Below are 12,431 nucleotides of genomic sequence, written 5' to 3'. Positions count from 1 at the left end.
CTAAAAAAATCCCTACAAATAATAAGAAGACTGCTAATCTCTTTAGAACATGTAAACATAGACAAGGGGAATGATATAAACAGTAAAATGTCAGTTTGTTTCATAAAATAAATCAATAAAAAGGAAGTTGAAATTGAGTAACATGAATTTTAAGCACAATATTTGTGTTATTTTGTTTATTCCGCTATTGTTCTGCACACATAGTTCTTGTTTGTTCCACACAGTAGTGGTATTGTTTTCCTGAATGAATTGGTATCTTGAATGAATTAGCTGAGTTGATTCAATGACTCCCTCAAAAATACATCACGTGTAAATTAATCAATGTTTTTTAATAAATCACTCAATGACTCTCTAAAAAAGACAGTCACTTATCATTCAATATTGTTAAAAAAAAGCCAATGTACCATTATGACTGACCTTGTATGAAATACAAATCCAATTATTCTACTTCGACGACCATGTAAAGCTGTTAAACCAGGTCACGTTTATATGACACGTGATGTAACTATCCAACAAATTACTGACACATACTTCACAGTATAGGCTAATTATGTCGATAATGCATAACTTATTTACTTTAAAAGTATTTTTCAGCTCAAAAGAATGATCTAGATTAATTCAAGAGCCAAAACAAGAGCTTCACATTTCTATTTTTAACTTAAACATTTTCGGTAACACTTGACAATAAGGTTCCATTAGTTAACATTAGTTAATGCTTTAAGTTATATAAACTGGCAATAAGCAATACATTTGTAATGGTATCTGTTAAACTTTGGTAATGTTAGTTAATAAAAAATACAAGTGTACATTGTTAGTTCATGTTAGCTCAGGTCCATTGAATAAAATGTTGAAATTAACATTTACTAAGATGAATAAATGCTTTAGATGTAATATACACAGTCAGTTTATGTAATGTAGTTAGCCAATGTTAACAAACAAAACCTTATTGTAAAGTCTTACCAATTGTTCTTTAAAATAATGAATTTTCTTTAAATTATTATGGAACGAGTCCAAGTTATTTACATTTACATTTATGCATTTGACAGAAGCTTTTACCCATTTGGATACTTACATTGCATTTCAATGTACACATTTACTTTCTTATCAGTTCTTGCTTTCCCTGGGAATCGATCCCATGATGACCTTGGCATTGCAAGTGCCAACGCTTTACTGTTTGAACTACAGGAAAGTCCTGTAGCTCTGTTTATTTGCTTTAGTGATTAACATTAGGCTTTGCCATGGAACATTCCTTTTAAGCAATGCAAACTAAGGACAGCATGAACGATTGTGTTACTCGAGTTAATTTCAGACCCTTGTTACCAAGGGGAGAATTTGACATAATGAAAAGTGACAATTCAAGGAGATGTGTCACTCAAAGGGCTTTAAAAGTGTTATCGTTCCAGTGGTATCATGGTTCAGAGACACAGGGGAAGCTGGGAGTTATAAGCGGAGCTACCGTATAGAATTTAGCAGCATGTTTGACGTGCTTTAAATTATATGTCAAATGAAAGCCACATGTGTTTGCTTTAAACCTGGCGTGCCTTTACCGTGACATGAATCACGCTAAGCAAAGGCACTGGGTCATTCAGCCAGAATAATGGCCCCATTTTTACATCTCCAAAACCATTTCATCATGTCTACTGATCACCGTAATGCACGTTTCTTGTAAACATGGTCTAACCACCTGATCTGAAATGGTTTGAGCACTGCTACCAGGTTAAGATCTTTTGACACCACCATTGCTCCTCTCGTACACCACAATCCCAGACCTATTCAATACCGCAACCCCCTCTGCCCCCGCAGATAAGCTTTAATGACTCTGAAGGGCATTATTACCATACAAAACAGGCTTTGTGAACGTTGAGCCAATGTTAGTAACTTGAGATACTGAGGAATCAAGCCCTTTCAGTTAAGCTTTTATCAAGTCTTAAGAGTCTTAGAAACACTCTTAACAACAGCGCGAATGTCTGAACTTAAAGCCGAGGAGAACGTTTCTCCAGAGTGACATCAGAACCACAAGCAACAGTGGACGTCCAACCAAAAACCTCAGATGATGTTCAACAGTGGTTTGGCTGAAAGTGAGATGAGACCGAGGCGACGCTGGAGCTCTAATCCCACAATTAACATTCCACGTAGACAAGCTATTTAGCAGTCGACTTAAAGTCTCGGACTTTGTCTGGGACTCCACCTTGATGAATCCTGGTCTTGATTGTAGGGACAGTCTTGGCGTAATACTTCTCTTAACTGAGATCACACGACAATGGCATGACCTGAAGGCATTAATCTTTTCCTAGCATCCGTTAGAGCGACCCCTGACCTCGGCACTCGGCCCGATCATATGATAAACCTTCACTCAAAGACACTTGACAGTTTTTTCTCAAGTTGTTTTATGAAGAACATCTAGATTAAACATCAAATATTACAGCAATGTAGTTATTTGTTAAAATGAGAAGGTAGGGGTGTAACGGTTCGAAATACTCAAGGTTTAGTTACTTAATTATAAGTAGCCTACCTTTAGTAATATTAATACTTAATATGCAATTTCTGTAATTAGGAGGGTGCACATACAACAGCCCACGTGCGAGTAACTTGAGCGCTTGAATACAAAGTCCACTAGAAAGCATCTTTCAGCGCTCATGGCCAAAAGAGTATACTTTGAAAAGCTTGTGTGCTCAACTTTGCATGAGACGGATACTTGGGCCTTTATGTCAGAAATAAATGTACATATTAACAGTTGATTGGACCGCGCATTCATCGACAGAAACATTAATTTGCAGAACTCTCTGTTTTCATTATAGACGCCTCGTCAGATTTGAAATTAACCGCGGTGCAAGTGCATGCCGAACTTTGGGTGTAGAACAGTTTGGTTAGATTTTTTACCGAAAACTGTTACACCCTGACCCCTAAAAGAAATAGAAAATAGTAAATTAATTACTCAAAAATTTACTTGTTTGACATTACAGAAATTATTGTGATGGTATAGCTATTTGCTGGTGATATGAAATTAAGTATCAATATAAATATCACAATGATTCACTTCCGAGATTCCGTTCAAATAGTCCATTTCAAATAGTCAATTCTGAAATCTGATTCAATGTTGGTCAACTCAAAAGTGTTCAGTCCCCAGGAAGCATTTTTCATGTCATAAAAAAATAAATATTACTGTTTATTTCTATTCATTATTAAATGTATGCATATAAAAGAAAAAATAAGTATAGATGTTTTTGTTAATTTAGTGAAAACAGTGCAGAAAACACACATGATTATTTTTAAATAGATTTTTACTGTACTTTTACTTTCTAAATAAAACGCTTTGAATCCACTGAAATAATGGTTCTTCTGAAAAAAATTAAATCAATTCATTTTAGGACAAATCAATAGGCCTACATAATAAGAGAGATATACTCTATATCATCAAATGGTTGATAATATTGGGATATAATTTTACTGCTACTTCGCCCAGCTAGCAATGCATTGCAAAAGCGAGAAGTTGTCTTCTCTGAACTGTAAGATCCCACACTTTCTCACCCAATGGTATCAGGTTCAGGTGCAGACACACAATCTGTAGAGGCTGTTCACACTCAGGCTTTATGCAGCTCCCGGGAGAGGAGCGCTCAGCTATCTGATACAGAAAGACACTTATCAGGTCAAAAGAGAGAGGAATGTGGGCTGCCGATGACCTGAGAGACACAAAAATGCGAGCGCTGATCCTCTCTAATGGAGTGCTATGAAATTACCGGAAAGTTCTGGAAAGGAAGGACTTCAAATTCGCTGGCTGAAGACTAGTCAGACTAGCTAAATTGTGTGTTGGTCTTTAAATTTAACTTCTTCAGTCAAAACTTAAGAAATGTAATATCATTACAATATTTCACAACTATGTTATTTCTTCACTGTACTTGTTAAATAAATAGCACTAATGTGCATATTATTTTTAAATATAAATGTAGAGGAAAAATGTAGATTTGAAGCATTGCAGCATCAACATTCATGGCCTTAGCAAATACCAAACATTGGAATTCTTCTATAGGTATAGCTAAAGCATCACTTCATCGCCATTGTACTTTCAAAGCAGCCAGATTACACACATTTCTCTCACAGCATGCACAATTTGCTCTAAGGCAATATGAATAATGAAAGTGTTTTGGACACACAAACATTTAGAAACCTTACCAAACAGTACACAATTCTTTCTGCTACCTTTAAACTAATTCTCACCCTTATTCTCCCATTATATTCTCCCTTCTTTGCCCCGACCTGTGTGTGATGGAAAACCCCCTGCAAGGACAGAAATCCTCTTCTTAGACACCAAAATCCTGTCATCTCAGGCCCCAAACAACACTAAACATAGCCCCCAGCACAGCAGCCCAACACTGATACGAAACAAAGAATAGATTCATATCAGTTCCACCTCAGGACTTTATTCTCTCTATACCCTCCTCTTGTCCAGCCCACCCACCTACCCCCTTATTCATCTCATTTCCCAGCCAAAAAAACCTGCAATAATGGCCCAGATCAGGTTAGACTGCACATAAGGACAGACCTTTCTCACACCTCTACCTCCCAACCCCGAGGCCAAAATCTTCTACAACCCTCCCCAACATTACCTCAACACCAAAACATACCCTTATGCTAATCCATACCCTAACGCACTTTGAATGTTAACTGCTTTTGTATGTACAGTGAAAGTCAATTGAGTCCAAAACAAATTTGGACCCCATTTACATTCACTGTACAGACAAACACACACTGAGACATTTTTCACAGAAGAAAGTCATATAGGTTTAGAACGACATTATACTGTCTTTAAGCTAAGATGTATGAATCAATGTAGCTACAACGAACAGCTACAGTTATTGTGGTATGATATATGAAACAAATGTAAAATGTCATCAGTATAGCGCTGTTAAGTCCCGCCCCTTCCGCTAACCCCATTGGACCTCTAGGTTGAAAAATCGTCAATGCAAGTGAATGGGAGAAAATAATTATTTTCTGGTCCCGTTTGAATTGTGCCATGAATGTGAACATATGTTGTCTGGGAATTTTATATATAATTTTTCGTGTAAAGAATGCTACAATTTAGCGGGTAGAAGTTTGATACGGTTAGACTTTGTGTGAGAGCACTTTGTGGACTACAACTCTTCGCTGCTTTCGACGCGTTTGAAACGTCACCACCACTCGCACACGGACACTAGCTCACGGATCCCGCTAAACATGTCTGTGTCCCACCGCCTTCTTTCAGGGAGAGGACAAAATCGTTGAGGTTGGCGAAAACCACGGGTAAGTCAACTTTATGGGGTGATGTCGCATAGGCGACATGTAGTCTTTCTCGTTATGTCTTTTCCACAACTGCTAGACGAAGAATCATACCATATACTGTCAAACTCATAACATGAAAAATTATATAAAAAATTCATAGACAACATATGTTCACATTCATGGCACAATTCAAACAGGACCAGAAAATAATTATTTTCTCCCATTCACTTTCATTGACGATTTTTCAACCTAAAGGTCCACTTGGGGTTTAACGGATGGGCGGGACTTACCAGCTCTATAGTCGATCAAGCGAACCTTAAAGCAAACCTGTGACTGGGATTGTCTGTTGAACATCTTTGGCTGAGTGCCAACACTCCTCCCTATGGATCATTCCTTATTGCAATGACTACGTTTATTGACATCTATCTTTGGTTCATTAAATAGTGATTAGTGTTAGCAGAAGGAATGATGAAATTTTCTAGGAAGACAACACGCACTCCCTGTTCCTGAGAAAACAGTCCTCAGGACTGTTTATGACTATGAATCATTCGATCTGTTAGGTATTAAGTATGAGTAAAAGAAGTAAGGGATAAATACAGTCAGATAAATACAGATAAATACAGGAGAAAAACAGTATCACCTTTATCACCCTGAAGGAGATTATCTTGCATTATCCTGGTTATTATATGGATGCTTTCTAACTAAAACTAACTAAATAACTAAAATCAATAAATATTTTAGTTAAAATGATTTTATTATGTGGAAAGAAAGAAACAGAGTAGGAATGGGAATAGCAAAGAAATGAACAAGAAAGGTTCCCTTTCTTAAACGGATTCATTAACAATTATTTTAGCACATTTAAGGGATACATATCAGTAACTACTACACTAATTCAATTCTCTAAGTTGTAAGTATGTGTTACATTGATAAAAAAGAACTGACTCATTATATTAATTAGTTCGGATATCCGACTACACAAATCATGTTGTATGTATTTGATTCAGTAAAAAGAACCGGCTCACTAGAGTCGTTTGTTCAGGAATCAGACTACACTGGATAAAAAGAACAGACTCGTTAGAGTCATTTGTTTGGGATTCATCCTTCAGGTTACAATGATTGCGCTGAACCGGCCCACTATAATCATTTAAGAATTACACTGGTTGCGCTTGTTTGTCACTGGTAATTTGTCCGTCAGTCTGACTACAGAATGATTGGCCAATCAAAATGAAATATTCCAGAGAGCCACATAACCATGGTCAATAGTCAGTACCTCTATAATTTGAAGTTCCATATGAGTCATGTAAGGATATAGACATTCACCAAATGAGTCACAGTAAAACAGGTACTATTGAGTAGACCCTAACCCTTTCAAGATGCTGTAGACAGTAGCCTAACCAAAGTTTGTTGCTCCTCCTATTTCAAAAAGAACTTGTATAATTAGAAAATCCCAAAATTAGATGAAGTTTCAACAGGGAATGGAACAAATGGTGCCACAGTAGCAGGCGCAGCCTTGCAGCCATTCCCAAGTGGAAAATTCCGTCATGCAGGAGACGTAATTTGGAAACACAGGGAAATTACAATCATTCAGGAGCTCTTTCTATGTTTACGTGCCCATCCATAACCAGGGATTGACTTTTTACTGCCTGCACCTCTTAAAACTCACCTGGTCTATTCTTGTAGACGATAATGTCATTGTTTTGGAAACAGCTGGACTTACAGTGCAAAGTTCTTTTCATGTAGAATTTCCAGATGAAAAGGCACTGGAATATAACTTTGGGTGTGGATGTGTACATTCAAAAAGAACCACATAAGGCTCTCAAACATTCACTGAATCAACAAAACGCAGAGACGCTCCACCAAAAAAACATCTATGACTCAACAATAGCCAAGCTGAAATGATCATCAAAGCGCATGGCCAAACTGACTTAAATCACAGTTTATCCTTTCAAAGAGTTCAGTGCATCTCAAATATCAAAGGTCTTCTTCTATCATTTTCACTACATGAAAGAGACCTTCTCCCCCAACCCATATTTCTCACTGTCGCCCAGACATTGACTTACTTGAAGGGACAGTAAATCATAAACATTCATTTCATCCCCTTGCTTTTTTCGTAACTTGGGGTTTCCTGGCAAATACAGAATCTGTTTATTCAGCCGAAGCATCCGTTTATATACGAGGCTGTTCTCCCACACTTCAGTCAATGTGGCTTTTCTCTACCAACATCTGGCATTATCACTCTGGGAAAATGCTTCAAGACAAGTCTCATTTATCCTGTCCTCAGGGCCCCATGTACACCATTGTGATTTTGACCTGATACTCTGCATAAAAGTATTTCTTGCTATTAGAAAAAAAGCTTAGCTTTGGAGCCTCCATTTGCAGACATTAAATTTGTGGTTGCTTTTTTTGCTACCCGTAATGAGGTCTCCATGAAAACACTCTGAGAGGGTTCTAAATTGAATTATACACAAAATGGACGTTTAAGATGCAGAATGTCTAGCAGCCAGCCACGTTGCTGATGAGTGGCAGAGGCACATTAAACAGTTCTAACTTACAGACAAATCCTTAAATGCAGCTTTTAAAAGCCCTAGGAAAGCATTCAGGATGATAGGTTTGCAAACCTCGACTAATTTTTCTTCATAACCAAAGACATAAACAGTTGAGACAATGGAAAGACCTAGATTGCATTGCCTTAAATGAGGATTTTTGGCAGAGTCAAAACAAAAGGCACACATAACAGAATTTATATATAAATTCACACACTTTTGCTGAAAAACAATGTCAAGCATTACTATCATCTTTAAGGCAATTTGTTCAAGGACATATAAAAAAGTAGTCATACTTTCTTGTCAGTTGTTGCGACTACACCAAACAGCATCTTTTTAAAGGATGCCAAAAATATCCCATCTACAAGGCTGCAACTCCCCAGTTCTTTGTAATGAAAGTTCTTTGAGACCACGTACGCAGAGGCAAAAACAAAACAAAAAAAAAATACAACAGCTGGTAAAGCGGCAGTGAAACACAGTGTTCTCACATACTCTATCACTTTTGTCATCTTATTCTACAACATGTGAGGGTGCCATGACTGAAAAAAGCTAAATATGAATGAATCTTGAATGAATGCCCTTTCAATCATTCTTGATTCTTTACACAAGATGGGTCAAATGGGTTTGTCGGCAATCTTAGGATGAAGGGCAAATAAAACCATTTGAACCGCACTGCCTCAGGCATGCAATACAAAGTGTTTCCATCACAAAATCTGCATTCACCACCATTGTCTTGTAGTCCTAGAATACACCACATCAATCTGAGTATATATTTCATTTTCCAACTCAAGCAGACATCACTTGCTCAGTCTGGTCTTAGTTGGCACCTCCAATTATTTACTGAAATCCAGTCAGCAAACATTAAAGGAATGAACAACTTGAAAGGAATAGACCAAGCCAAGAGGATGGAAGGTGACTTTCCAAAGCTGGTTGGCAGCCATCCGAATCTTTCGAACTTGGCCCTTTGGTGTAGACGTGGAGACATCATTCACCTTAAGCCAGCTGGCAATAGCTCAGTATTACAGGTTAGCGGTGTAAACACTGACCTTGAGGCAAAGGGAGGCTTTTTGTGTCTTTTAATGACAATTTGAGTACCACCAACTAGTTGAGTTACTATAGGTGAGTTACAGCAACTTACATTCCAGATGTCAACCGTTTCTTGTCTAATGAGACAATAATGGGTAACTGGAACAGGGTAACTAATACTGGCTAAGTATACTGAGGACAGACAAATATGCAAAAGACTCAACAAATAATCTTGTTTCTAAAGCAGTCTATTTGGCCAGCCATGAATTAAAAAATATATAATAAAAAAAACATAGGCTATATAATTTTTATTATATATATATAATTTTTTTAACTCATGGCTGGCCAAATAGAATACATATTCTCTCTCTCTCTCTCTCTCTCTCTCTCTCTCTCTCTCTCTCTCTCTCTCTCTCTCTCTCTGCCATTATATTAATAACTATGCATAACAATAACCCTCTGGTGCTGTTTGATAATTTTTGAGCAAAAAATAAATAAATACTATGTGAACACACACCAAAAAAAAAAAAAAAAAAAATCATGGCTATGATTCGAAAAGGTTAAATGGTCCTGAAAAAAATAGTTACACTTGAATTGTTTGCAGTCATAAATGACTGCATTGGAAATGAATGGGAGACGAATTTCATCTATTGGAAACGTTTGGTACTGCTCCCAAAGAAAATCTTACTGAAATCTCATCTTTTGAGATATCAACCTCAAATTGCACACAGCTTGTTTAGATTTATGGCTTTGATTTTCAGAAAGGAAAATATCGTCAATTTCGTTTTGGAAAATAAAATTTGAAAATGGTATTTTTACAACAATAAAAGTTAAGTTGTTTAACTTTTTTCAAGTTCACTTCTTTAAACTTTTTTCACTTGAGAAATAATCTGCCAAGTGTCCTCTTAAAAAATAAAAATAAAAAAAAATCAGTCTGTTGCATCAAAGCATTCAAGATTTATGATAGTTTAAGTTGGGAATTTCATTTTCAGGTCCATGCTCAAAAAGTGAATAAATGCATTATAACTACTACATACATATAGGCTAATTTAGTATCATAAAATCCCCTAAAAATTATAAATATTAAATAAAAAAATATATTCTGTAGAAAAAAAAAAGTATTTCATTAAAATTAGTTTTCAGTCATCCAGTCATTACCTGCATAAATAATATTAATAATAATATAAAATGATAATAATAATAATAATTATTACTATTATTATTATTATGCAAAGTTATCAAATGATTCTTTTTATCCAAAAATTACTCAAATAAATCAGATGATCACCATTACATTTTCAACCAAAACGTGTTGACTATAAATCTACTATAACATGGTAAAGGTGCTTAAACAGTCTGGACGGCTGAAAGAGGAGCATGTGTAATTAAGAAAGCAAAACACCTTGCCTAGCTTAAGAGGCTCTGCAGGTTGCATGATCTTGTGTAGTATTAGGCACACTGAGTAGTACAGCTGGTCTAGCAAGGGAATTTCGGGTGAAGAACATTTCTCAAGGAAGTAGCAGATGTGGTGTGGAGTGCTGGATCTCAAGCCCTAAAGCATCTTCATGCTTAGCTGAACTTAATGTGGGGGAAAAACTCTTTCTTAAATGTATTATGTTTGTCTGTCTGGTATAAAAGAAACAGTGGAGACACACTCCACCCTCCCACTGAGCAATGTGCTTTTAGATGTGCCATTTTCTGTTTATTAAATTTCAGGCGAACAATGTCAAGAGAGACTGCTATAAATAAATTCTTGTCTAGACTCCCCATAAATATTGTCTAGCTGTCAGCAGTGACTCATAATAACTGTGCTGGTGGATGGAAATGTGACCAAATTTGCAGCTTCAGTTCATTCGGTTAAAAAAATGAACAACTGAATCTGAAAATATAACATAATCGACTTTTAAATTACATGTTTGTTTAGTTTATTACATGCTTTAAGACGTGCCTAAGTCTATTTCAATTGCAATAAAGGGTTGGTAGGCTAATCTGGATCATTTTGAGTCGGATAGAGACGGTTCTCTAGTTGTAAACGAGGATGGCTGCGAGTCGAACGTGGTTGAAACTAAAGAGACAGTTCATGGTTCAAAGAGTCGGTAAGTTATAATTCAGAAAAAAGGTTGACTCCACACAGGAGATTCGTTTATGAAGCGGGACTCCGAACGCGCATAAGATGCAGTATATTCCAAATGACGCCAAAAATGCTGTCTATGCAGGCAGCCTGCTATGTTTTGAGACACAGCAAAAACATGAGGTAGACTAAACAATGTCTCAAAATACTTAAGTATTTGCCTCCCCCACAGACATGTGTCAAAACAGCGGGGGTCTCACCAAATGCTTCATTTGGGGGGGAAAAGATAATCGACTTTAATCGTTTAACAGTCGTTTAATCGTTTAACACCGTGGCACTTGGGACCCCATACAAATATATTGGAAAGGCAGAGTACAAGAAGTTTGAGAGTTTAAAGAGTCAGGGTTTATACGTTAAACTTCTAAAGAAGAAACCCACTGTTTATGTCGTGGACATTACTGGAAAAAAATGAAGTAAATATCAACCTCACGCGAACAACGCTAGTTTTACGTCTCACGTGTTTGTATAACGGTACAAACATGTTTGCTGTTCTCCTCTAGTGATTTTATGCGGCGCGAGCTTATCACGCAGGAAGCGGAAGTCATTTTAATTCAATGAACAAGTTTCTTGCGTTTATCACTCATTTAGAAACCTCTCTCAGCTCGACCACATCAATGACACAAAGTAAAGCTTTAATATAGCATAATCACTATACGGAACAGAACATGCTGGTCTTACCTTCCAGACGCGGCTCTCGTGTGTCCGCTCGCATTCACGGACGCTCCGCTGTTTCCCAACTTTGTGGGAAGGACTCAGTGACGTGCTGAAATTATCCGGGGAAAGGCTTGAATCAATGCACGGACCCGGGAGGTGTAGAGGATGGGTTAAATCCTCCTATTGAGTTTAGGTCAACCACCAAAGAAGAGAAAAAAGTGCATGGAATTTCCGTTTCTTCTTCATTTTTAGAGTCTGATCCGTGATTTTCTTTAGGTTTTTAAGGACCGTTTTTTTTTTAAGGAAAAGTTCTTGATTTTCTTATTTGGCTTAATATAGATGGAAGTGCCTAAATTTGCATCTGAAAAACAAGTTTTTAATGTGACCTATTAAAACAAAACGACGTCTCTATTATAAATGAATTTAGTACAAGTTATATTACAGTTGATATCTATCTATCTATCCATCCATCCATCCGGCATACTTTGGTTACCATCAAAATGGAAAAAAATGTATGGAATATTGATAGGCTAAATGATTTATCCATGCTATGCATATCATTATTTTATAAAAATGTATGTGCTCTTGTAATCTTTAATCAAAATATTTAAAATCAAAATGTTTACTGGTGGAACAACCTGTCATTCACATGAGATCACAGCAAGAGCAAACCACAATCATCCAATCAACTCCAGATGGACAATATCAAGTCCTGTCTTGTTCGAGAAGCCGTTTCACTCGGATATATACGTCACAATAGGAAAGAAAGAATATCACAACTTTCATGCCAACTTTAACAGAACAGTCCTTGCCACTATCTG

At 36.8% G+C, this 12,431-nt stretch overlaps 1 protein-coding gene across 2 annotated transcripts in view; it reads right to left on the bottom strand.

The window, feature by feature from the left end:
- LOC308685017 (solute carrier family 45 member 3) overlaps positions 1-11,689 on the bottom strand; it is a 28,134-nt gene extending 16,445 nt beyond the window's left edge. Inside the window, exon 1 of one of the 2 annotated variants that reach the window (XM_081356444.1) lies at positions 11,635-11,689. The gene's annotated coding sequence lies outside the window, so the exon portion shown is untranslated. The remainder of the gene's footprint in view (positions 1-11,634) is intronic. The other variant, XM_081356445.1, reaches the window with a different exon arrangement.
- Positions 11,690-12,431: the final 742 nt, after the last annotated feature.

The sequence above is a fragment of the Scardinius erythrophthalmus genome, assembly GCF_964197995.2.
Source record: "Scardinius erythrophthalmus genome assembly, chromosome: 24".
NCBI classification, from domain to species: Eukaryota; Metazoa; Chordata; class Actinopteri; order Cypriniformes; family Leuciscidae; genus Scardinius; species Scardinius erythrophthalmus.
Note: the sequence above shows the minus strand (reverse complement) of the source record. Positions and strands in the feature narration are given on the sequence as shown.